Genomic DNA, 25,952 nt, shown 5'->3' on the forward strand with positions numbered 1-25,952 from the left:
TGGACAGATACATACTGGGGGGGCATTATACTCAATGATGGGGTCTAATGATGGCTTAGTAAAGGGGGAGAATGACATCTCTAGATCTAGGCATAATCCATTTGTTTAAAAGCTGTACAGTAGAAGGACTTTCTTATAACCGTGGACACATGTTGATCAAAAGTTATATCACAGTCCACATAAGTTTCCAAATCCTGAACAAGTGTGTTAACTCTTAGGAGCGTATTGTCATTGTAGTAGTTCGGTGTGGTAGATGAATTCCCAAAGGATACAATAATGCATTTTTTGGCATTTAGTTGCAGTACATGATTCTTATCTCTTACACTTTCTTTGCAGTTTACTATTCCTAGATGTGATTCATGTACTATCTGAATCTTTATCTTCTTAGTTAATTATTGCCAGTTTTGTACATTAAGCCCTGGAAACAACTTATTTTTCCATGAAAGAATAATAAGGCAGATATTTAAAGCCAGCCATTCAACCTGCCAATATGGCTTCTTTGCTTAACTGTGTGTCTAAGTCATTGTAAGCATGTCTGCTGAATTAGATTACTTTTCCTTTTATCGTTGGTAGTTCTGGAATTAAGCAGACAATCTCTACTTTCTCCTCACAACTCTTATGCTTCTCTGGTAAATATTCTTTACTTAGCATATTGTCTACTATGTTTAGTTACTTGTTTGTTCAGTATTTTATTTTCTGATCCTGTTTTTGAAGATTAAGTAATATCCTCTGCCATCTCAACAGAGCTCCATGAGGAGGCTTCATGTTCATACTTAATAAGAATTTCTTGTCTTTTTCCATCCAAACTTCTTTGCCATCACATATTACATAGAAGTTCTCATATCGTTGGACTTTTGATGTGAGCCTATTGATTTTGTCTATCTGTAAATGCTGTTGAGTAGTAGACCACTGACCTGCTCTCTTGTACCAACTTGCCGCACATCTAGCTTATTCACATCAAATTGAGCATTTCAGTAGTCTTTCTTGTTCATAGAGCCATTCCCATATTCGCTTTTCTACAGGCATAGTTAATTGAGGCAAATTTAGTGCAAACTTTGTAAGATACTGCACCATTCTTAGAAACCTCTGTAATACCTTCTTGTCTTCTAACACTGGAATCTGCACAATATTTGTTTGCCTTATCAGATTTGATTTTAGCATATACTGTATGAATATCTTGATAAGTCACTCCTCTGTCACTCATATTTTAAAGTCGTTCTTACTTACTTTCAAATAATGTTATCTTAATGTATTCAGCAGCTGTATCAGTCTCTTCTCAAGTTTGTTTCCTCTGACCTCAGAGCAATTGATCATAGGTCATGTTTGCAATACCTTCTAAGCCTCTAATTACCTGTGCAACAACTAATATGAACTCCTTCAGTGCTGAAGAAATACCAAACAGAAGGCTACAGAATCTGTGTCTTCCTAATAGTATGTTAAATGCACATAATTTCAAGCTTTCTTTTTCTAGTTTTATCTGTGAGAATCCTCATTTGTATCTAACTTTATGCATTGTAGACACCACTTCATGTATAAGCAATGGACACTATTCAGACTGTCTGCCTTAATACGCATAATAATCTTAGTTTGCCTTGCAACAATAAATATGGTGTTCATGGGATCATAGTTTCATAATTGTTTACTAGGATAATGTCCATGAGAACCTTTTTAAGCCTAGCCATGCATTCCTAATCTGTGACAAGTTCTGTTACCCTCGAGAAGTGCGACCAGGAGCTTGGGAGATGAAACATTTACAAGCAGAGGCCTGGGAGATGAACCATTTACAGGCTGTCTGTGTCCATTAGAGACAAAGGTGCCAAATCAGGGATGAATTTCCTTTTCTTCATCCATTAAGTTGCACTTGAATTGGGTTAGGAAAGATCTCTTCTTCACATGAATGGGGAGCCTGTTCCAGAGATGGTGTAGTCTGTGGGCTGCATACCTATCTCTCCAGTAGGTCCTATTTATATCATAGACAAGGTTTAAGTCTTTAGAATGGATAATTCTGGTGCTATTACCTTTGTGGATATGCTGGAGGTTCATCAGAGTGAGGTCTGACAATGCCTTGATAACAACCAAACCAGTAATGAATGTCAAGCACAGACACTTACTGCCAAACCAGAAGCTGTCAGAAATCAATGCACTCTGCTCCTTCTGTCACTGGGAGCAAAATATCAGCACAAATTCCAAGCTGGCACTTATGAAACAGTTATTAGGCTTTCTGGTGATCAACAGTCTCCAGGAAATAATGTTCCTATGATTCTCTCAGCAGGAGCAAAACAGAAGCAGTAATCCCAAGATGAGTACTGAGAGGCAGAATGTGGGCTGTCCAATAAAAGGTGGCTTTGGGGTAGATGGTGGTCTTGGGTTAGATATTGCAGATTTTAAAGATAAGATGGAAATTGGGTTAATATCCTAAGAGCTGCAGTCTTCACTAAGCAGTTAGATATGGAAGGTGATAACTTAAGCTTTAGCTATCTAAGTGGAGAGACACTAATTTTAAAAGAGCAAGATAGATTGAAGGGGATAGGCACTTTGTATTCTGGTTCTGTGGAAAACAGTGGGATGGCCAATAAATTTAAATAGTTGAAGGGAATTGATTTCACAAATTGATAGTTTTATGCTTACTCACAAAAGCCAATGAAGGGAGAGCGCGAAGGAGATATGTGGTCAAATTAACATAAGGGGCAGGCAACTACAAAAAACAGTTGAGTTTAAAAACACAACAACATCACCAGGGTGGGAAACTTAATTTCTGTGTGACTCACTATAGACACAGCTGTGATACCTTTCCTAGTTTAAATATAGAATTAAAAGCAGAACACAACTACAATACAGTGTAAAGAAGACAAATCACAATATACAAAATGAAGACAATAAAGTCGTAAGTAATACGTGTTCATTCAGTCTTTTAGCTATAACAACAAAACATTTCCTCCTGTTCCTGTACAATTCTACTACTGAGAGCTGTTAACACTTTGCTCTGAGTATGTATCACTGGCATATTATAGGATCATAGGAAGTTACTAGGCTACCAGCCCTGGGGCCTTTACAAGCCGAGCCAAGCTTTATGCTCATGTTCCCAAAGTCACACCTGTTGCCCCTCTCCAGCAGGGACTCAGGTAGGATCCCAAAGGTAAATTTTTTGATTCTCATCCAGTCATCCAGGTTACGCTTAAAAAGGGACAATGAAGTAGTCTGACTTGTAGAGGGGGTTTGTTCCACAGATGGGGAGAGTTCTGGGACACAAATCTGTCCCTCCAAGCAGGTATTATTGATGTCACAGGCCAGGTTGAGGTCCATGCTGCGAGTTACGCATGTGATGTTTGATTAGCAGATATGCAGCATTTTTGTAAGGCGGGGTCAGCAATAGCCTTGTATGCCAGACAGAGGTCACCTCTGAAGAGTCTGTTAGAGACTGAATTGAGTGACAGGGACTTTAGCCTATCCGTATAGGATAGATATCTGAGACCTTGGATTCTCCTAGTCAGACACTTCTGTGGTTTCTCCAACTGCTGCATGTGCTTAGTGAGGAGCATATCGAAAGAGGTGTTATACTCAATTATTGGTCTGACAAAGGAGGAGCACAGGGAGGATATGACTTCTTTTTTTCTGGATGTAATGCCTTTACTGATGAGGTGGGCCATATAAAATGCATTTTGCACTACAGAGGCTACATGATGGTCAAATGTTAAATTGCTATCAACTTGGGTGCCCAGATCCCTCACGACTGATTGTGTGCTGAGGGTGTTGCTGTTGATGTGGTAATTTACAGGGACATCATTCTCGCTGAAGGGGATAATGATGCACTTTTTGGCATTTAGTTTGAGGTCATAATTTTGGCACCAATCATTTATTAGGGTGAGACCCTCTTGGAGAATGTCCACATCATTTGTAGAATTAATGACAGCCCTTAGTTTGCAGTCATCTGCAAACTTGGTTGCTACAAGCCTTTGGTATTGGCCTGTACATCGGAGAAGTAGATTCCAAACAGCAGGGGACCCCAAGACCAATCACTGCAGTGCACCACTAGTTAAGGTTCTACAACTTGAATTTGATTCCCCTAATTTGACTATGTGTATTCTGTTGGTGAAACAGCTGGCCACCCATCTAATGACATATGGGTTAATGCCTAGCTGAGTGAGTTTGCCTGTGATGCCTGAGTGGGGGATGGTGTTGAAGGCCTTGGCCATGTCAAGGTAGGCAGTATGCACCTTTTTTCCCTCTTCCAGGGCCTTGGTGACTGTCTTGAAGAAGTCAACCAAGTTTAATAAGCATGGTCTCCCCTTGATGAACCCAAACTGAGTAGGATCAAGTGCTTGGAGAGTGCCAATGTCCTTGTTTATGAGGTGCTTGATAATGCATCCCATGGCCTTACAGATCAGGCTAGTTAGGTTAATAGGTATATAATTACCTGGGGTGGTGAATGTACCACCTTTATGCAACGGGATGACAGTGGCTGTCCTCCACTCGACTGGGACAAATCCGGTGCTCAAACTGTGATTGACTAGGGTACCCAGTGGTGGTGCAAGTTCCTGCTTGAGCACATGTAGAATGCAGCCCCCAGTTCAATAATGCTGAAATTCTTATCTCAAAACCACAAATTAACAAAAACAAAAATGTAAACATTGTCTGTGTCTACATTCCCCCAGGGAGGAGCACAGAAACCTTAGAAGACTTCTTATATTGGTTATCCAATAACTACCCCCAAGAAACAATTGTTCTTGGGGATTTCAACATTGACTGGAACACTTGCTCTTGTGAAACCCCCACAACCTACATAAACCTCTATGGATTTACTCAAATCATAACCTCCCCCACCAGGACAGGAAAACCCAATAACAAGGAAAGTACCCAAGACTGGATACTCATCAATACCCATCTTCAATCTTATAAATCAAGTACTTTGCCTGATGACCTAAGTGACCACTGCCTCACCTATTTAATCAAGCTCAAAGTAGACTGTTCCTACCAACCCACCTATAGAACATTAAGAACCAACAAGAATTTTATTCTCACCAAGTTTCAAAATTAACTTAAGGCATGCAACTGGTCAGTACTAAAAAGTCTCCCCCTAGATGAAGCAGTAGCATACTTTAACACCAAATTCCTTGCTATTCTTAACTCCCATGCTCCCAGCCTCTCTATTAGAACCAAAGTTAATATTGCACCATAGCATTCTAAAGATACCAAAACCAGAATTTCACTCAGAAACAAAGCATGGGCCACCTACCAAAAAACAAAAGCCCCACTTGATCAACTAAGATTCAGACAGCTAAGGAATGACACCAAAAAATTCACAACCTTAGACAAAAAGAACCTCTACTACCTTCTTCTTCTTCTATCAGCTTTTCCAAGTTAGTGCTCGCCACAGTAGATCATCTGTCCACTCATGATTGGCAGTGGAGTTTTACGGTGTCGAGTTTCCAGCCCAGTGTCCAACCTTCCACAGAAGGCACACACACACAGTCACGCCTAGGGGCAATTTAGAGTGTCCAATCCACCTACAGCATGTCTTTGGGTTGTGGGAGGAAACTGGAGTACCCAGAGGAAACCCATGCAACTACAGGGAGGACATGCAGACTCCGCACAGAAGGCACCCCGGCCGAGGATCGAACCGGACAACCTCTTGCTGTGAGGTGGCAACGCTAACCGCTGCACCACCGTGGCCGCCCTACCACTGTGGCCACCCTACTACTGTGGCAGAACCACTACTACCATCTACTGCAAAAACACCAAAACAAACCTCAAAAGTTCTGGGCAGAAATAAACAAACTACTCCACCCAGGCCAAACCGCCACTCCACCCCGCTCAGCTTCCCAACAAAAATCCCCAGTAGACATTGCTAATAATGTCAACAGCTTCTTCACAGAAACTATCCAGTCTCTAGCCAGCCAACTCTCTTCCAATGGCTCTAATTCTAATGTAGCCACACCCAGTACCCAAACATAATTTACCTTCTAACCTGTTCCTACTCAACTTATTCATGCCCTACTTAAGAAACTAAGACCCACGGCCCTGGCTGCCGACTTCCTCCCAGCAGACTATCTGCAAAAGGCTGCTGACACCATAGCATACCCCATCTCAATCTTGATCAACAGAGCTCTGTCTGAAGCTACTGTACCCACTATATGGAAAATCTCCCAAGTCATACCTCTCCATAAAGGAGGCAGTTCCACTCAACTGTTAAACTTTAGACCCATAGCTATTCTGTCACCTCTAGCTAAAATTATGTAGACGTGTGTACACATACAGCTCATGCACTACCTCACACAGAACAAGCTGTTGTTCAACTTTCAGCATGGCTTTAAGCTACACCACAGTTATACTTCTGCCTTCCTGTCTTTCTTTAACATCATTAACCACAACCGCAATAATAACAAACTATCCTCAGCACTCTTTCTAGATCTATCCAAGATGTTTGACATGGTTGACCACAAAATGCTTATAAATACCTTGAAGGCCTTCTCCTTAAAAAAACATGCACTCCAGTGGTTTCAGTCCTACCTGCAGGGCAGGCAACAGGCAGTCCTATGGCAGGACAAGCTATCATATTGCCTACCCATCACATTAGGAGTCCCCCAGGGCTCAATACTAGGACTCCTTCTTTTCTCCATCTTTATCAACGACCTTCATTCAGTCATCCCGGATGCTACCTGCATTCAATATGTAGATGACTCCACCTTGATTTGTTCTGACACCTCACCAGCTACTTTATTCACATTAACCCAAAATACCTTCAATACAGTGGAAAAATGGCTCTCCAATCAACATCTAATCCTAAACCCCAACAAAACTAAGTTGCTCCTCTTCTCCCCCACATGCAGGACCCCCCTGCCATCCTTCAACATAACCGCTAACAATGGCAATATCATCTCCCCAGAAGCCCAAACTAAACTACTGGGTGTCATAGTTGATAAGAACCTGAAGTTTGGTGCGCATATCAATCAAACTATCAAAACCATTAATAAAAAACTTGGCTCTCTTTATAGAATCAAACCTTTCCTTACCCCACTTGCTAGAACTGCAATTGCCCATTCCCATCTGCTACCAACTCTTCTCGATGCCTTACCTCTATTCTCCAACTTAAACAAAACAGATCTTAATAAACTATCATCCTGCTATAACCACATTGCCAGATTTGCTATTGGCACAGCCTACCGGACACACCACTGTCACAACCTGAATCACCTAGGATGGCTTGAACTGCCAAGCCTACTGCAGTTCAACCAGCTAATAGTGGCACATAAAGTCCTTTACCAACCAGAAAATACACCTGCACTAAAAAAATATTATCAGCCCCTACACCAGCACCCGGCCACTGCGATCATCCACTAGACTCCTAGTTCAAATATACAAATCCAACTACTCAGCTGGGGACTCTCTGTTTGTCAACTCTGTTGGAAAAACATGGAACAGACTTCCAGCTGACTTGACCCTAGAACCCTCACTAACTCAATTCAAAAACAAACTCAAGAATTATGTCAAAACTCATGTCCTTGCACTAACCCCAACTAGTGACCTCTCTATTTCTTAGGTGCCTTACCTTCAACTACTTCTAACTTTTTTCTACCACTCCATTTCAGGAAGGGTCAGTTGTATAACTGCTGCTCAATGTGTCTTAAACCTGAATGTAATGTTATGTATATATAACTTTGAAAATAATGTTATGTTTTGTAAAGTGTTTTATGATACGTTAGTACTATATGTGCTAAATGCTGGTATTGCTTATGACTATAATTTGCTTGAAACTAGCATTTACTAAATTTTCAGTGTGTATTATTATCTTGGAGCTTTTCTCCCTGGGCCTCCGCTGAAAATGGACACATATCCAGTCGGACTATCCCGGTCAACAAATGTAAAATAAATAAATAATAAATGAATGTTGTCATGTCCCATGGAAGCTGTATTTTTTGCTTTAGAGATGGTGTTTAAGACCTGCTTACTGGAGATAAGGGGTCGGGGATAGGTGTTGGGGATGTTCTGATTAACTATCGGGGGGACCAATGGATGAAGTTTTTGCTGAACCTATCTGCCAGCATGTTGGCTATGTTGATAGTGTTAGTATGTGTGGTGCCATTGACCACTAGTTCTGTACAGATCTGGGTCTTACCTTTGAGGTTATGGATGTAGCTAAAGATTTATCCATATATGATAGGTTCATAGGTTCATTGGTGTATTAATAGGCTAGGGCCTTTATAAGCCTAGCCAGGCACCCCAATTGTATGCTGCAAGTATATGTGTCTTAGAGGCTATTTTAAGGTGTGTATGTAAACTAGAGCAAGATTTACAGGCTGCCTCTGTCCATTAGATCCATAAGTGCTAGATCCAGGGTGTTATTACTCATTATTTTGAAAAATGTCTTAACCTGTAAATAAATCAACGTGGCAATGAAGGATGCCGATGCTATGAGTCTGTGCAGTATTCAGGATGTTTCACAGTAACCTGTGAATATTCCTGAATATGTACTGGAATGCATTATCCCTTTGCCTACACTGTGCAAATTCATTTCACTCCTAGCTTCTGTCAAGAAAGAAAAACATCCCATAATGTTTGGGGAATTTACTTTTGCAAGAGCTACAATTTGAAACTTCTTCATCTGATGTTGTAAATCTTTATTCATTTCTTACTGATAGGACTTCAGGTCCATCCTCTTTACCAACACGGCCGTTTGCAAGCTCATGCCAGCCAAAAACTCTCAGCTAAGACCTACCCATAATGCCCCTCTCATAGTTACTCCAGATCTCATTTGCCACGTCGTTCCTCATCAGACGTGCCTAGCCATCTCTCTCATAGCTAAGTGGAATTTTGTGATTTTTGGTGTAGTTTCTCTTCAAACTTTCTTGTTTTTAGTCAGTTTAGCCTTTTCTCATTATCACCTATAACCTACTTCTATTTCCTACCCTTTACCTTTGGTAATTAAATGTCTACCATCATTGGTGCTGTCCCTCTCTCCTTCTTTACCACTTGTCATATTTTTTAAATACCATCATTGGTATTCTCTCCCTTTTTCTTTTGTTCTTTGTTATTTCCTTTAGGATACCCCTTTGTTGCCTGTACTATGTCAGACAAAGTGAAATTGGTGTTTAAACAGTGTGACAAGTGTGGGAGTAAGATGCCCAACTCGGATGACCATACTCGGTGCATTTACTGTTTGGGTGTAGACCGTATTAAAGCTGATTGTGACATCTGTGCTACTTTTAGCAATTGCACACTAGCAGAGCGTAAAAATAAGCTTATTTTGAAAGGTTTAATTAAAACGCCTTTTTTGGAGGCTGTATCTGGGTTGGAGGTCTCACTGCCTCCAAAGACCAAAAACACAAGGAAAAATGGAGTCACTCGCTTCCTACATCTCCATCAGTTACAGAACCGAGTCTGCGCCATGCTTCTCCGGCACCTCAGCACAGGCCTCTTCAGCACCAGGCCCTGTGTCTTCTCCCTTGGTGCCATCTATGATGTTGACTCCTATTTTGGTTCCAGCCTTGGCACCACCAACTTCGATGCCGTCCTTGGTTCTGACATTGGCTTCCACAACTATACCTGCTTCGGCAGCATCCCCAGACATGGTGCCGATAGCTTCTTCAGTTCCACAAATTATGACCTCAGCTCCTAAAGTCAAATATCTCTCTAGAACCAGATACTCTCCAATGTACGACCTTTTTTGGGGGCAACGGTTTAGCCTCTTTCTCAAAAGACTGGATTCTCCTTCTGCAGTCTCCTTTAGATCCACCAGGAGCCTTTCTGAACTAGACGTAGTGTGGGTTGTGGACCAGCTTCTGGCAGCTAGGAGATTGCCCACTCCAGTTAGACCTTCCATCCCCCTTGGCTCGGAATCCGTCACAGCATATTCTCCTATTTATCCTCCTCCAGCCTCTACCCAGGCCCCGGAGATCGCGGTACTGATGTCCACTCTGGTGCATACTGTCTCGGCCCTGACTATAGAGTTTCCCCTGTCAGCACCAACCACCCTTGCTGCTTTGGCTCCGTTGGAGCTGGTGCTGTTTCAGAGCAATGTTTGGACTGTTGGCACCTTGGTACCTAGACTGGTGCCTATTTTTTCACTGGTGCCACCTGTGTCCACAGTTCTGATGGCTTCCAGTCCTCTCAGAGCCCCTCACCTGGAGGTAGGCTCCTCAGGGTGGGGTGTGACCCTGGTTCTGAGGTTGCCCTTCTCGGTTCCGGGATCCCATCCCTCCTCGGGTGGGTCGGCTTTCCAGGTGATGGAGAGGGTTCTTGCCTCCGCAGGCTCACAGTCAGCATGCAGCTGTCCCATCCCCCTACTTTGATACTTTGATATCCCAGGCACGGGAGCTGCAAGACCTCCCTTTGAAGGGAACCCTTTCTCCGGAGTCTTCCTCAGAAGATCCGACTGGGGAGCCAACCCAGAAGAAATGGTGCAAGAGGAAGCACCTTGATTCCCCTGAGGAATCTATCATTGAAGACACTGACTGTGATGATGGAGAAGGGTCCCTGTGGTCTCCCCCAGATGACATTTCATTCGGGGACATTCTCAAAATCCTCAAGCAGTGGGGAGATTGGAAGTTCTCTAACCCTGCTTCTGAGGAATTGGTGCTCTTGCAGGCCTTCCATGGCTGACCATCTACTTCCTGGGTGATCCCACCTGCAGATGAGCTGGTTAAGTTGATCATGCAGCTTGCCTGGAAGGCCTGGACAACATAGAACCTGCCCCCATTGCCCGGACAAAATTCTATCCACCCGTGAAGACCAGCCTCACTGGTCCAAGCAGCTGACAGTTGACTCCATGGTCATGGCGGCGGCCACCAAGGGAACTGGCAGAAGATAGTTCCACTGTCCATCCTCCAAACAGGGAGACTTGGGCCATGGACAGATTAGGGAAGCGGACCTATGCTTCAGTGACCTTTGCCATTCGGTCGCTGAACTATCTGGCACACTTCACTCACCTCCAAAGAGACCTAATCTCTGAAATGTCTTCCTCTTTGGCGAGGGTACTGCCTGATGAGGTGCGTGACACTGTCGCCTCGCAGCTAGCTACCCTTGAATCTATCTCGAACTCCTTGATGCATTTGATATCTCATACCACAGAGGGGGCAGCTCGAGCTGCCGTATCAGGCATTGTCATGAGATGTAATGCTTGGATGCGGTTGTGTGATTTTGCAGACCCCTTTAAATTTTCCTTCGTCAATGTGCCTGTCGACAAATCTGCACTTTTTGGTCCCAAAGTATGAGACACACTAGCACGAACTGAGAAAGATGGAAAGACCTTGTCTGCTGTGGGCATATGCCCCCCCCCCCAGAGGTCCTACTCCAGGAACCAGAAGGGAGGAAAAATGTGGTTCAGAAAATCCCAAGGATATTTTTGTGACACTTGTGGTGAGCAATCCCCCCGGGGCAGAGGGGGAAACTCATCTGGAAGACACCTCTTTTGGGGTAGAGGGGGTTTGCATAACCAGGGCACTAGAGATTCCATCTCTGGCTGACCCTACCAGCACTCCTGAGCAGCGGCCAGATTGCTTTCCTGTGGAAGCAGTCGGGGGTCGTTTTTCTCTGCACCTACCAGCCTAGCAACTTATTACTACCGATGTTTGGGTGCAGAGAATAATATCCAGAGGCTACCAGATACCATTCAATTTAACTCCCAGACCCATCAAATGACTCCTCAATGTGCCACCCGACCAGAGGGAATTAGCAGCCTTAGAAATAGAAAAGCTGCTAAGAAAGAGTCATCCAACCAGTCCCACCAGACCAGAGAGGATCCGGGTTTTACTCGAGTTTCTTTTTAGTGCCAAAAAAGACAGGGGAATGGAGATCAATCCTGGATCTCAGCCTATCAAACCTCAAAAATTCCGGATAGTCACAGTACAGTCCATTCTCCCTTTCCTAGGGAGGGACAACTGGATGTGCTCTATTGACCTCCAGGATGCATATTACCACATAAAGATGAATCACTGCTTCTGGCTGAGAGCCAGTCACTACCAGTTCAGGGCACTGCCATTCGGTCACTCAACAGCCCCCCCCGAGTGTTCACCAAATGTATGGCAGTTGTAGTAGCTCATCTTCGACTACAAGGATTCCAGTTGTTTCCGTATCTAGACGATTGGCTCCTTACCGCCCCGACCAAGAATTTTCTAATCTGCAGCCTATCTTACACTCAAGGCCTTGCTCTCCACCTGGGGATTAGAGTTAACAAGGACAAATCTCAAATGTCCCCAACAAAAACACTGGAATTCATTGGAGCTTTCTTCGACACAAAATCCTGTCAAGCTTCCCTCCCTCCTCACAGGCTTTCAAAAATAAGACACCAAATCCAAGCCCTCTTTCCACAGACTTATGTACCAGCACGCCTTGTACTGCAACTCTTAGGCTCCATGGCGGCTGCCATTACTCTAGTACCACTGGCGAGGTTGCACATGAGAATACTACAGTAGCTCCTTTCTGCACAATGGTCGATCTTAACTCACCCACTCAACCATATGATACATCTTACAAACCTTTGCAAGAAAGAAATGCTATAGTGGATGAAGTCACAATGGAATCTTTGGTGTCAACCTTTCTGTCTCCCCAGCCCATGGCCATGGTGACCATGGACACTTCCCTGTAAGGGGGGGGGGGGGCATTTCCAGGGAAGGACAGTCCAAAGCACCTGGTCCCCCGTGGAGGCCAATTTGCACATAAATATCCTGGAACTGAGAGCAGTTCTCTTAGTGTTGCAAGCATTCCATACATCCCTACCTTCTGGGACTATTGCAGTTCAGTCGGACAACATGTCAGTCATCTGGTATATCAACAAGCAAGGTGGAACCAGGTCTTATCCCCTGTGTTGGGAAGCCATGAGGGTTTGGCACTGGGTGATAACTTCCAACCACTTTTTTATAGTAACGCACATTCCCGGGAGGTCCAACCTTATTGTGGACAGTCTGAGCAGGAACATCCTGATGCCTCACGAGTGGCCCCTCAATCCTGTAATAGCGGATCGGATTTTCTGCCGCTGGGGCAAGCCTTGCTGCTATCTGTTTGATTCCCCCCTAAACAACAAATGCAGAAGCTACTTTGCCTTGATCTCCCCTCATGGGGAACCCCCGAGGGACCCTCTAATGCATGATTGATCCCCGGGTCTACTGTATGCCTGTCCTCCATTTCTCCTCATTCCAAAATTCCTCCAGAAAGCTCAAAGTTTGAGAAGCAAAGTGATCCTCATTGCCCCTTATTGGCCCCGTCAAGTCTGGTTCCCGTTCCTATGGCCTCATCTGATTCACAGCCCGTGGATCCTGGATCATTCCCAAGGTCTGTTATCTCATCCTCAGGGACTGATTCATCCCAATCTCCACAGCCTCAAGCTCACAGCTTGGTTCCTCCACTTCCAATGATTGCCAGGCTGCCTGACATCTCATCTCCTGTTCGTGAAATTCTTCTGGCTTCACACAAACTTTCCACCAGGAAAGTTTATTCTAGTAAATGGAATAGGTTCTCTATTTGGGCCAAAGCTCAGAACTTAGATCCTTTCTCTATGCCTATTCAAAAGATCCTACAATACCTGATGACTCTTCTACATGCAGGAGCCTCAGCATTGACAATCACTGTACATTTAGCAGCTGTCGCCAGTTTTCATAATGGATTTGATAATTCTTTGGTTATGTCACACCGCCTGTGCAAGACCTTTTTGAAAGGAGTATTACATGTTAAACCTCCTGTTAAGCCCCCAATAGAACCCTGGGACTTGACCTTGGTACTTCAATCTCTCACAGGCCCTCCTTTCAAGCCTTTTGATTTATGTGATATAAAGATTTTGTCATGGAAGTCTCTACTTCTAGTAGCACTTACCTCAGCGAGAAGAGTATCTGAGCTGCAGGCCTTGAGTGTCAAGGGACCTTACTTGAACTTTCAAACGGATAGGGTGTCCCTTCGTACTGACCTTTCTTTCTTGCCCAAGGTCATTTCTGTTTTGTCCATTAACCAATGTATTGACCTACTGGGTTTCGTCCCTCAACATTCTAACAGAGGGGAGTACCTTTTACACACTCTTGAGGTGCATCGGCAGCTTCGTTGTTATTTGGACAGGACTAGATCTTTCAGGAAAGCAGATCAATTGTGTGTGGCTTTTGCGGGATCCAGATTGGGTTAACCTGTCTCCAAAGTGACTTTATCCTCCTAGCTTAGAAATGTCATTACCCTTATCTACCAACAGAATAAGCTATCCTTACCTTCCAGAATAAAGGCTCATTCTACTAGATCAATGGCTACTTCTGTAGCTTTTCATTCCAGAGCCTCTATGGATGATATCTGCGCAGCAGCCACTTGGTCAAGACCTCATGCCTTTATCTCTCATTACAAATTGGATTTGGCTTCCAGGGGACGAGCATCTTTTGGTTCTATGGTGCTCAGGAATATCCTTCCTTAGGGCCACCCAGGACTCAAGTAGCTGGGGACTCGATCCTATCAGTAAGGAATGAATAAAGATTTACAACATCAGATAAAAATGTTATGTCTTACCATAACATTCCATCTGTATTGTAGATCTTTATTCATTCATTACTTCCCACTCTCCTTCCCCCTGCCTGGACTCCTGGTGGACTGTAGGAACTCCTGGTTAGGGTATTTGCTCAGACACAGCCCCCTTCTGTTTTTCTCTTACTATTTCTATAATATAGGGGTGGGAAAACTCTATCTGGAGTAACAATGAAAGGGGCATTATGGGTAGGTCTTAGCTGAGAGTTTTTGTCTGGCGCGAGCTTGGAAACGGCCATGTCAGTTCCGAAGCCGGAACTCAAGTCCTATCAGTAATGAATGAATAAAGATCTACAACACAGATGGAATGTTATGGTAAGACATAACTTATTTTTATATTTCATATTTTTGTTCGCATGTGAAATTTGTGATATGTTAGCATGTGACTGTATGGCCCTGGTGTGCCTTTCAGCACCAATGTTTTAAAAATGTCTTTATCCAAAATATTACACTCCTCACTAGTACCCAATTTAAATTAGATATTTCCGTGCTTAGTATTTATTGCCAGTAGTTTGCTTTGCAGTCTTGTCTCTCTGTTTATGACTTCACTGCCACAGCTCTTTTCATTTTAAGAGTACCAACAAATAACTCAAGTCTGCAACAAGTGCTTGAGTCCCAAGTGCCTGAAACCTACTGTCTTGAAGCCAGGGACTTGAGTGTCTTGTAGCTTGGGTAGGCTGCCACTCACACTTGAACTGGAATATGAGTTCAGACTAGCAACTCCCAGAGCTTACCCGAGCACATTATTCTAAGTCCAGTGAGGTATGTGTGGCAGCTGTGACAAGGAAGTGGGAAGGGGAGAGAGTATACATGAGGACCCTAGTCAGTAAAGGAGGTTCAGGTTTAGGGAGGGGAAGGAGAATTTTAGATTTAGGGAGTGGGAAGGAAGTTTTAGGGTTAGCGCCTGAGAAGCGATTAACAATGAAGTTCATAGGTTCATAGGTGTTTACTAGGCTAATGACCACAAGGGCCTTTTTAAACTTGCCATGCATCCCAAAACTCTGACAAGTTCTGATACTGATAAGTGTAAGCATGGGCATAGGAAATGAACCATTTACAGGTTACCTCTGTCCATTAGAGACATAGATACCAAACCAGAGATGACTTTCCAGTTTCCCATCCAGTTGTTCAAGTTGCACTTGAATTGGGATAGGGAGGAACTCTGCTTCACATGGATGGGGAGCCTGTTCCATAGATGAGGTAGTCTCTGGGATGCATACATACTTCTCCAGGTCCTATTTATATCACAGGCAAGGTTTAAGTCTTTAGAATGGGTAAGTCTGGTGCTGTTTGTTTTGTTGATATGCAGGAGGTCCATTAGAGTGGGGTCTTACAATGCCCTCTATGCCAGGCATAGATCTCCCCTCAAAAGCCTGTAGGAGACAGACTACAGAGATAGAGCCTTGAGGCAGTGTGCATAGGGAATTTTACTTGCGCCCTGTATTCTTTTAGTGAGGAACCTCTGTGGACATTCCAACTGATGGATATGCCTGGTTAGGTATATACCAAAAGGCGCATTGTAAACAATGGTAAGTCTGATGAATGCCGAATGCAGTGGAACAGTGACTTCCTTTCGACTTAGATGCCATACCTTTGTTTATAAGTTGTGCAACACAGAATGATTTCCTCACCACTGCAGACATGCGATGATCAACGGCTGGATTACTATCTATGCGTGTCCCTAAGTCCCTAACTACTGGGTCAAATCTAAGAGGTGTGTTGTCAGTATGATAGTTACCAGGGATGGATGACATCCCAAAGGATACTATTGTGCATTTTTTGGCATTCAGTTTTAGTCCATGCCTCTGATACCAGTTGTTTGTCTGTGTCAGCCCCTCCTGGAGAACATTTGTGTCAGTGTGAGATTCAATGGCAGCTCTTAATTTGCGATCATTTGCAAATTTAGTCAGCCAGAGACCACTGACATTGGCTTGACTTCTCAGAAGTAAATGGCAAAAAGGAGTGGTTCAAGGACTGATCCATGGGGGACTCCACTTGTGACCAGCCTCTTTGTAGAGGTGGACTCCCCAATTCTAACTTCCTGGGTCCTGTCTATGAGCCAGTTGGCGATCCACCTGGTAACATACGGGTTTGTACCTAACTTTCTGAGTTTGTCAACAATACCAGAGTGGGGTATTGTGTCAAATGCCTTGGCCAGGTCAAGGTAAGCAGTGTGAATGATTTTGCCCTCATCCATTTCTATGGTGAACTTCTCAAAGAAGTCTACCAGGATGAGTAGGCATGATCTGGCCTTGACGAAACCAAAGTGGGTTGGGACCAGTGTCTGGAGGTTTACTATATCTCTGTTGATCATCTCCATGATAATTATTTCCATGGCTTTACATATAAGACTAATGAGACTTATGGAGATGTACCTAACATCAAAGTACCAGCTATTACTGTTTTTTTTTAAATTTTGTTTAAAGAAATTTCTTTGTCTTTGGATAGATTCTATATGAACAAAAAACAGTATAATTTAAGCAAAAATGAGTGGATGGCCCTGAAGAGCATGGTGAAGTTAAAGAAAGAATTTATTTTCAAATGTGCTGACAAGGGTGGAAACTGGGTCATTTTGCAGAAATCGAAATACTGTGAGATCATAGCAGATTTGTTAAATAATATTGCTGAATATAAATGTTTAAAAAAAGATCCTGTTTTGGACTATAACAATGAACTCTTGACCCTATTGGAAAGAGGGGAACATCTTGGTTTCTTTAATCATAAAGATGTGTGTAAATTATATATAAAGCAACCTTTTACTCCTAGTTTTTATGCTTTACCTAAAGTGCATAAATGTTTGGAAACCCCCCCGGTAGACCGATAGTGTCAGGGATAGGTTCTGTGTTAAGCAATATTAATATATTTTTGGATTTCCATCTGAAGAAACATTTAGGTAAAATTTCAGCACATATTTCTAATACACAAGAATTGTTAAATGAACTTTCTCAGATAAAATGGTATCCAGATTATTATTGGGTAACTATAGATGTTAAATCCAGATTATTATTGGGTAACTATAGATGTTAAATCACTATATACAAACATCAATAAAAGATGGGGGCTGGAAGCAGCAATGGAAATGCTGGGTGATGGACCTAGAACTACCTATACAATTAGTTTGCTTGAGTTTTGTTTAACTCATAATTATTTTAGTTTTAATAATGAATTCTTTCTTCAGTTAAAAGGAACAGCCATGGGAGCTGCATTTGCACTCTCATATGCTATCATTTATATGGGATTTTTTGAAAGGCAATTTATTTATCCCACCCCCTTTTATAAGAAGAATGTGGTGCTATATAAGCGATTTATTGATGATCTTTTTTTGATTTGTAGGGGTGAGATTGGTGATTTTTGTTTGGATTTTTTGGAACTCTAAATGAAAATGTACATGGTTTGACCTTCTCCTATGAGCTCAATAGGGAAAAGATTAATTTTTTGGATGTAACTTTATATAATAAAGAGGAATCTATTGGCTTTAGGCCTTTTAGGAAAAATACCTCAGTTAATATGTTTTTACATGCTAGTAGTATGCATCCTGAACATCTACTACGTTCGTTACACTCAGGTAAATTTAAAAGAATTTTTGATCATACCAGTGATGAGTTGGAGAGGGTTAATGAATTGGATAATGTAGAGTTGAGACTCAATGAGAGAGGTTATGACAAAGATCTGGATCTTACCCAGTTCGGCTTTGTTAAGGGTAGATCCTGCCTCTTAAACCTGGTTGATTTCTTTGAAACAGTCACCAAGGCCATTGACGAGGGGAAGGTGGTCCACACAGCCTACCTGGACCTCGCAAAAGCCTTTGATACAATACCCCACTCGGGCATTATAGATAAGCTCACCAAGCTTAAATATAAACCCCTATGTCACTAGATGGATTGCAAACTGGCTCAAGGACAGAACCCACATGGTTAGAATTGCTGGAGCCATGTCAGACTCCAAACCAGTTACAAGTGGTGTCCCACAAGGCTCAGTCCTGGGACCTCTCTTGTTCGGTACATATTTCTCGGAGGTACAGGCTAACACGGAAGGACTGTGGCTGACCAAGTTCGCAGATGACTGCAAATTGGGCACCATAATTGACTCTCCAGCTGACACAAGCATCCTCCAAAAGGGCCTCATAGAAACAGACAACTGATGCCAAAGCCATGGCCTCAAGCTAAGTGCCACAAAGTGTATAGTCATCCCCTTTGGCAAAAACAAAGTGCCCACAAATTACCACATAGGTGGTAATCCATTAAGTATGGAAGAAGTAATTAGGGACCTGGGGACCCAAGTTGATAGCAATCTCTCATTTGACAACCACGTGGCCAAAGTGGTTAGAAAAACATTTTATATAGCCCACCTAATCATGAAGGGATTCACATCTAGATCAGGGGAGGTCATCGTGCCTCTTTACTCATCCCTCATCAGGCCCATAATTGAGTACAATGCCCCTTTTGGGATGTACCTTACCAGACACCTGCAGCAACTGGAAAGACCCCAAAAGTACCTCACCAAGAGGATCAAAGGGCTCAAACAGATGCCATATGCTGCCCGGTTAAAGAAACTCCAGCTCTACTCAGTGGCATACCGCCTGTTCAGAGGCGATCTGTGCCTGACGTATAAAGCCATGTCCAACCCAGAATTAATGGACATGCTGCACCTCAGAAAATCCAAATCCCATCGAGCTACGCAATCGAGAGACTTGAACCTCAGCACTGAAATAAATAGGACATGCTGGAGGGACAGATTCATAACCCAGAGGCTCCCTTCACTCTGGAATAAAATCCCAGTCCAGGTTAGGCAGAGTCCCTCATTGACTCTATTCAAGAGGAATCTTGATGAGTGGATGGGAGATCGTATGTTTACCCCGGGTATCACTTCTGTGTCACTGTTAGACAGAGACACAGTATACTAACCTCGAAAAAGGGCATAGCAAAATAAATTTAAAATGGGTGGCGAAAGCCAAACACATTCTGGCTAGGCTTATAAATGCCCTAGGGCAGATAGCCTAGTATGAACCCATGAACCTATAAGATGTAAAAACAGGTTACTTGGGATTCCTTGTGATGGCCAAATGTAAATCTATGTATTTTAAGGAAAAATTTGTCGTCAAAACACTTAATAAGAACGTAGGGGATGATGGGGAAAGGTTATTTTTTGTTACTAAATTCTCTCCATTTTCAAATGAATTGGCTAAAATTGTTCAAAAATATTGGTATTTAATTAATGAGGAGGATAATATTGGCCATCTTTTTCCTAAACATGTTACTTTTTCTTATAAAAGGGGAAAGAATTTAAAAGAGTTGTTGAATTATAACTTTATGAGGGGGAATGAAAGAAATGAAAATAAGAATCTGCCTTTAGGTACATATCCCTGTGGTCGTTGTAGTTTATGTGAGAGGGTGACTAATATTAATATGATAAATTGTATAACGTTTATTCCTAAATTTAACATTAACTGTAGATCGGTAGGGGTAGTGTATATTCTAGGTTGTTCATGTGTAAATGTTTGGTATATAGGGCAAACTAAAAGAATGGTGAGAATATGTATTCTAGAACACATGAAAGATATTAGAAATAAAAGTGAAGTTAGCCCTGTGGCCCAACATTTTTATGAAAAACATGGTGGCTCAACCAACAGTTTAAGGTTTTGTGTACTTGGGAAGCCATTTTGTATGGAAGGAGGAGGGGATTATTCTTATAAATTGCTTGAGTTAGAAACTAAAATGATTCTGAAATTTAAGACGTTGAAGCCCTTTGGACTCAATCTTGAATTGGGTATTTAATTGGATCATATTTTTTGTAATGAATGGATTGAGCATATGTTATATTAGTATTAATATTTATAATTATTCTAGGATGAAATTTAAAAAAATTTTTATATATATAAAAAAAGTTATAACAAAGTTTTTTACAAGAATGTGGAGAAAAATAATTTTTTGAAAATGTCACTTTAAATGTTAACTAGATTGATGGATTAATGAAGTTGTCTGTGCTAATTGCTATTAAATTAATGTGTATATTTATATATATTTGGCGAAAAAGACATTAATTGTGATCCATTGAAGGCGAAAGACTGAGGTACCAGGTCGTTTAAGCAATAAAGCTACTTTCTTTGTGCTGGTGTTGGTGTTTCAAAATACTTTTGACTCAGGCACTTTTTTCCTGTTTCAAGATTTCACAGACAACTGGAGCTCCTGGGCAGTCTATTTTGCCAGGGGCAACTTTATTTGCAGATATGGTGAGTGAACGTGAAAAGAAGTTCACTCTTGTGGATCCATGGAATGTTGTTGGAAATACCCAGGTTGATGACCGTTTCTTACTATTAGAAAGACTAATGACTAAATAAATTGCCTTATTTCTCCATACTTGCCTCTTGGAGAAGTATATTAATTTAAATTTAACTCCGAGTGGTCTAAGAATTGATCGACTCCCTGCTACTGAATTTCTGGAAGAGGAACATGACCTCTTTGAGGAATGGAAACAGGCTTCTTTAGAGTGCACTATGAAATGGCTCCGTATATTGGTTAAACGGAACCAAAGAACACATGATAAATTAAAAACTGAGATTTTGCATTTACTGGACGAGGTGGTGGGGGAGTCCTATTTTAGAATGCAGTTCTCTAAAATTAATGAGAATATATCTAAATTGGAAACTGAGATAATTCAACGTATGAGAAATAAACTTGTACGGGACATGAAAGACTATGAAACTGGCAATCTCTTTTCCTGGCAACGTGAACCTACGCGTAATAGGTCAAAGGGCAGGAAAGGAGGTTTTCAGAAGCGACGTAGTGTTTCAGCATCCTCAGGGAAGCATGAAGGAACTGGTAGTGCGAATAAAAATGTGACTTTTGCTGATTCTGCTACCTCAGTCAATTTGGAGACTGAGGGAGCATTGTTCTATCAGGTTCCTCGAGAACAGATAATTCGTTTCAGGCCAACAAGTCAAATCGGGGAAGAAATGGTAGAAAGGGCAGAAATCATTTTAAGAAATGAATATGTGAGTCAACATAATGCAGAGATTTATCTGTTATAAATTTGTCGAGTTTGTTTCTGAACGATGATATGAAATGTTTGTTATCTAAGGGCAGTAAATTTGTGCCAACTTTTTTTCCTTCCTTTGGAGAGTTGTACATCGAGTTAAAGGCTTTTATTAGAAAATTATACTTAAAAGTTTATTTTCAGAATGATACCATTAATTCTGCAGAAAATGTTCCGCTAGATGAGAGTAATCTTGAAAATGATGAGTTATTAAATATATCAATCTATGATTATGAAGATGATGGAATGTTTTGTGTGGATGGGGGGAGAGAAGAGCCTGGATGTTTTTGTACTGGTTATGGAAAGTTAATGTTGCCTAATCTAATCTCAAATAGTAAATTTGTACCTAACATCAAAGTACCTGCTATTACTGCTTTTTTTTAAATTTTGTTTAAAGAAATTTCTTTGTCTTTGGATAGATTCTATATGAACAAAAAACAGTATAATTTAAGCAAAAATGAGTAGATGGCTCTGAAGAGCATGGTAAAGTTACAGAAAGAATTTATTTTCAAATGTGCTGACAAGGGTGGAAACTGGGTCATTTTGCAGAAATCAAAATGCTGTGAGATGATAGCAGATTTGTTAAATAATATTGCTGAATATAAATGTTTAAAAAAAGATCCTGTTTCGGAATATAACAATGAACTCTTGACCCTATTGGAAAGAGGGGAACATCTTGGTTTCTTTAATCATAAAGATGTGTGTAAATTATATATAAAGAAACCTTTTACTACTATTTTTTATGCTTTACCTAAAGTGCATAAATGTTTGGAACCCCCCCCCCCCCCCCGGTAGACTGATAGTGTCAGGGGATAGGTTCTGTGTTAAGCAATATTAATATATTTTTGGATTTCCATCTGAAGAAACATTTAGGTAAAGTTTCAGCACATATTTCTAATACACAAGAATTGTTAAATTAACTTTCTCAGATAAAATGGTATCCAGATTATTATTGGGTAACTATAGATGTTAAATCATTGTATACAAACATCAATAAATGATGGGGGCTGGAAGCAGTGATGGAAATGCTGGGTGATGGACCTAGAACTACCTATATAATTAGTTTGCTTGAGTTTTGTTTAACTCATAATTATTTTAGTTTTAATAATGAATTCTTTCTTCAGTTAAAAGGAACGGCCATGGGAGCTGCATTTGTACCCTCATATGCTATCATTTATATGGGATTTTTTGAAAGGCAATTTATTTATCCCACCCCCTTTTATAAGAAGAATGTGGTGCTATATAAGCGATTTATTGATGATCTTTTTTTGATTTGTAGGAGTGAGATTGGTGATTTTTTTGGATTTTTTGAAACTCTAAATGAAAATGTATATGGTTTGACCTTCTCCTATGAGCTCAATAGGGAAAAGATTAATTTTTTGGATGTAACTTTATATAATAAAGAGGAATCTATTGGCTTTAGGCCTTTTAGGAAAAATACCTCAGTTAATATGTTTTTACATGCTAGTAGTATGCATCCTGAACATCTACTACATTCGTTACCCTCAGGTGAATTTAAAAGAATTTTTGATCTTACCAGTTATGAGGTGGAGAGGGTTAATGAATTGGATAATGTAGAGTTGAGACTGAATGAGAGAGGTTATGACAAAGATCTTTTGTTAAGATGTAAAAACAGGTTACTTGGGATTCCTTGTGATGGCCAATATAAATCTATGTATTTTAAGGAAATAATTGTAGTCAAAACACTTAATAAGAAAGTAGGGGATGATGGGGAAAGGTTATTTTTTGTTACTAAATTCTCTCCATTTTCAAATGAATTGGCTAAAATTGTTCAAAAATATTGGTATTTAATTAATGAGGATGATAATATTGGCCATCTTTTTCCTAAACATGTTACTTTTTCTTATAAAAGCAGAAAGAATTTAAAAGAGTTGTTGAATTATAACTTTAAGAGGGGGAATGAAAGAAATGAAAATAAGAATCTGCCTTTAGGTACATATCCCTGTGGTCGTTGTAGTTTATGTGAGAGGGTGACTAATATTAATATGATAAACTGTATAACATTTATTCCTAAATTTAATTTTAACTGTAGATCGGTAGGGGTAGTGTATATTCTAGGTTGTTCATGTGTAAATGTTTGGTATATAGGGCAAACTAAAAGAATGGTGAGAATACGTATTCTAGAACACATGAAAGATATTAGAAATAAAAGTGAAGTTAGCCCTGTGGCCCAACATTTTTATGAAAAACATGGTGGCTCACCCAACAGTTTAAAGTTTTGTGTACTTGGGAAGCCATTTTGTATGGAAGGAGGAGGGGATTATTCTTATAAATTACTTGAGTTAGAAACTAAAATGATTCTGAAATTTAAGACGTTGAAGCCCTTTGGACTCAATCTTGAATTGGGTATTTAACTGGATCATATTTTTTGTAATGAATGGATTGAATTTATGTTATATTAATATTAATATTTATAATTATTCTTGGATGAAATTTTAAAAAAAGTTTTATATATATAAAAAAAGTTATAGCAAAGTTTTTTACAAGAATGTGGAGAAAAAGAATTTTTTGAAAATGTCACTTTAAATGTTAACTAGATTGATGGATTAATGAAGTTGTCTGTGCTAATTGCTATTAAAGGAATGTGTATATATATATATATATATATATATATATATATATATATATATATATATATATATATATATATATATATATATTTGGCGAAAAAGACATTAATTGTGATCCATTGAAGGCGAAAGGCCGAGGTACCAGATCGTTTAAGCAATAAAGCAGAAACTGGTGAATTAGTGCTGGATTTGTGTGTGTTGGATTTGATACTTTCTTTGTGCTGGTGTTGGTGTAATGATACTTATGGCTCTGTAGTTTCCAGGGTCTGTAGATAGCCAACTTTTGTGCAGAGGGATCACTGTTGTCTTTCTCCATTCATGAGGCATGAAACCTGTTTGAAGGCTGCATTTAAATAGTAATTCCAGAGGTCCTGATAAGTCATGTTTCATGCTATTAAGAAGGCATGCTGGGATATTGTCTGGGCCCACTAAGGCAGTGTTCTTGTTCTTAGAGTGGGCATTAAGAACCTATTCCCTAGTGATAGTAGGGGAAGTTACATTTGATGATATTTCCTGAGGGAAGGCTGAGGGGGAGAAAGGGGTAAAGTTGGAGCTGAATTTATCACCCTGGAGGATTGCTATATCTTCTGGCTCAGTATAGGTGGCTCCATTTACAATGAACTCTGCACACAATAGTGTATTGCCTTTGAGGTTGCAGACATAGCTAAATAATTCTTTGTGGCTATCCTTGGCCTGGGAGGCCAAACTGTTCAGATTAGGGATGGGAGGGAAGGTTTAGGTTTAGGAAGTGAGGAGTGAGTTTCAGAGTCAGTGAGCAAGATTAGAATTTTAGGGTTAAGTGATGGGATTTTAGATTTAGTAAACAGGAGGCAAGTTTTAAGGTTAGGGAGTAGGGAAGGGGGTTTAGGATTAGAGTTAGGAGTTCTGGTTGAGCTGTATAGTTGTATGGGATAGGGTATTGGGAGGGCTAAGTAGTTACAAGAAATTGAGTTAGTGGGAGTTCAATCACTTGCCTTTCTGAACAAGTGGCAGTGATCAAGTATGTTGTGAACATATAGTATGCAGTTACTAGTAGATTAAATAACTCATGTTCATAATTCTGTTCAACATGCAAATTGTTTTCAACATATCTGTTTTTCTTGAAATATGATTCTTTCTGCAGTGCTTCTACAAAACTAACTAAATTCCAGAAATGTCTTATTCCCATACAATCTAGTACATGAGGTATAAATGTAATCTTTGTCATAGTACTGTGATGTACCTCAGGGTGCCCTTCCTCCTTGTCATTAGTGTTACACAGTTTTCTCACCCCATTTCTCATTTTAACCATTTCATTTGCCTGACATTTTACTTTCTCTCTTCATTAATTTATCTGTGTATGTGTAATTGTATTCACTCTGCATTCTTTTTCAGCTTTTCATAAGTTTAGGTCTGCTTACTAGCCTGACCTGTGTTCAATGAATTCTTATACAATGGACTATTCTATGTTTTTAATTGACCATGCAATACAATAGATCCATAGTCTTTGGACAATTCCTTTCAACTCAGTAACATAAGCATCTGTAGTCTCTATAGGACTGTTCCCCCCTTAAAAAGAACATTAATGAACTTCTGACTTATTTTTACTGTTATGCCTTTCGTTTCTTCTGACAAGAGAAAAGTGCTGAATGTAGGGCCAAATCTTCATTTATTTATTTATGTGTCATTTGTTATTATCATTGATGTACAGAAATGTGGAAAGCTGTACCCTTTCAGGTCTCATGATTATTCCATTTGCACTGAGGAGTGCATTGAATTTTCTGACCCAGAATATCTGTTTTCTGCTAAATTGTATTGCAGTGAAATTATTCCTGATAACTGTAGTTGGAACATTTACTACCTGTA

The 25,952-nt window shown here is 40.7% G+C and overlaps 1 protein-coding gene across 1 annotated transcript in view; it reads left to right on the top strand.

The window, feature by feature from the left end:
* Positions 1-25,952, top strand: part of LOC122792709 (cubilin-like) — a 3,134,001-nt gene that overhangs the window by 2,042,840 nt on the left and 1,065,209 nt on the right. The window lies entirely within an intron of this gene.

The sequence above is a fragment of the Protopterus annectens genome, chromosome 2.part0, assembly GCF_019279795.1.
Source record: "Protopterus annectens isolate FY-2018-M chromosome 2.part0, PAN1.0, whole genome shotgun sequence".
NCBI lineage: Eukaryota > Metazoa > Chordata > Ceratodontiformes > Protopteridae > Protopterus > Protopterus annectens.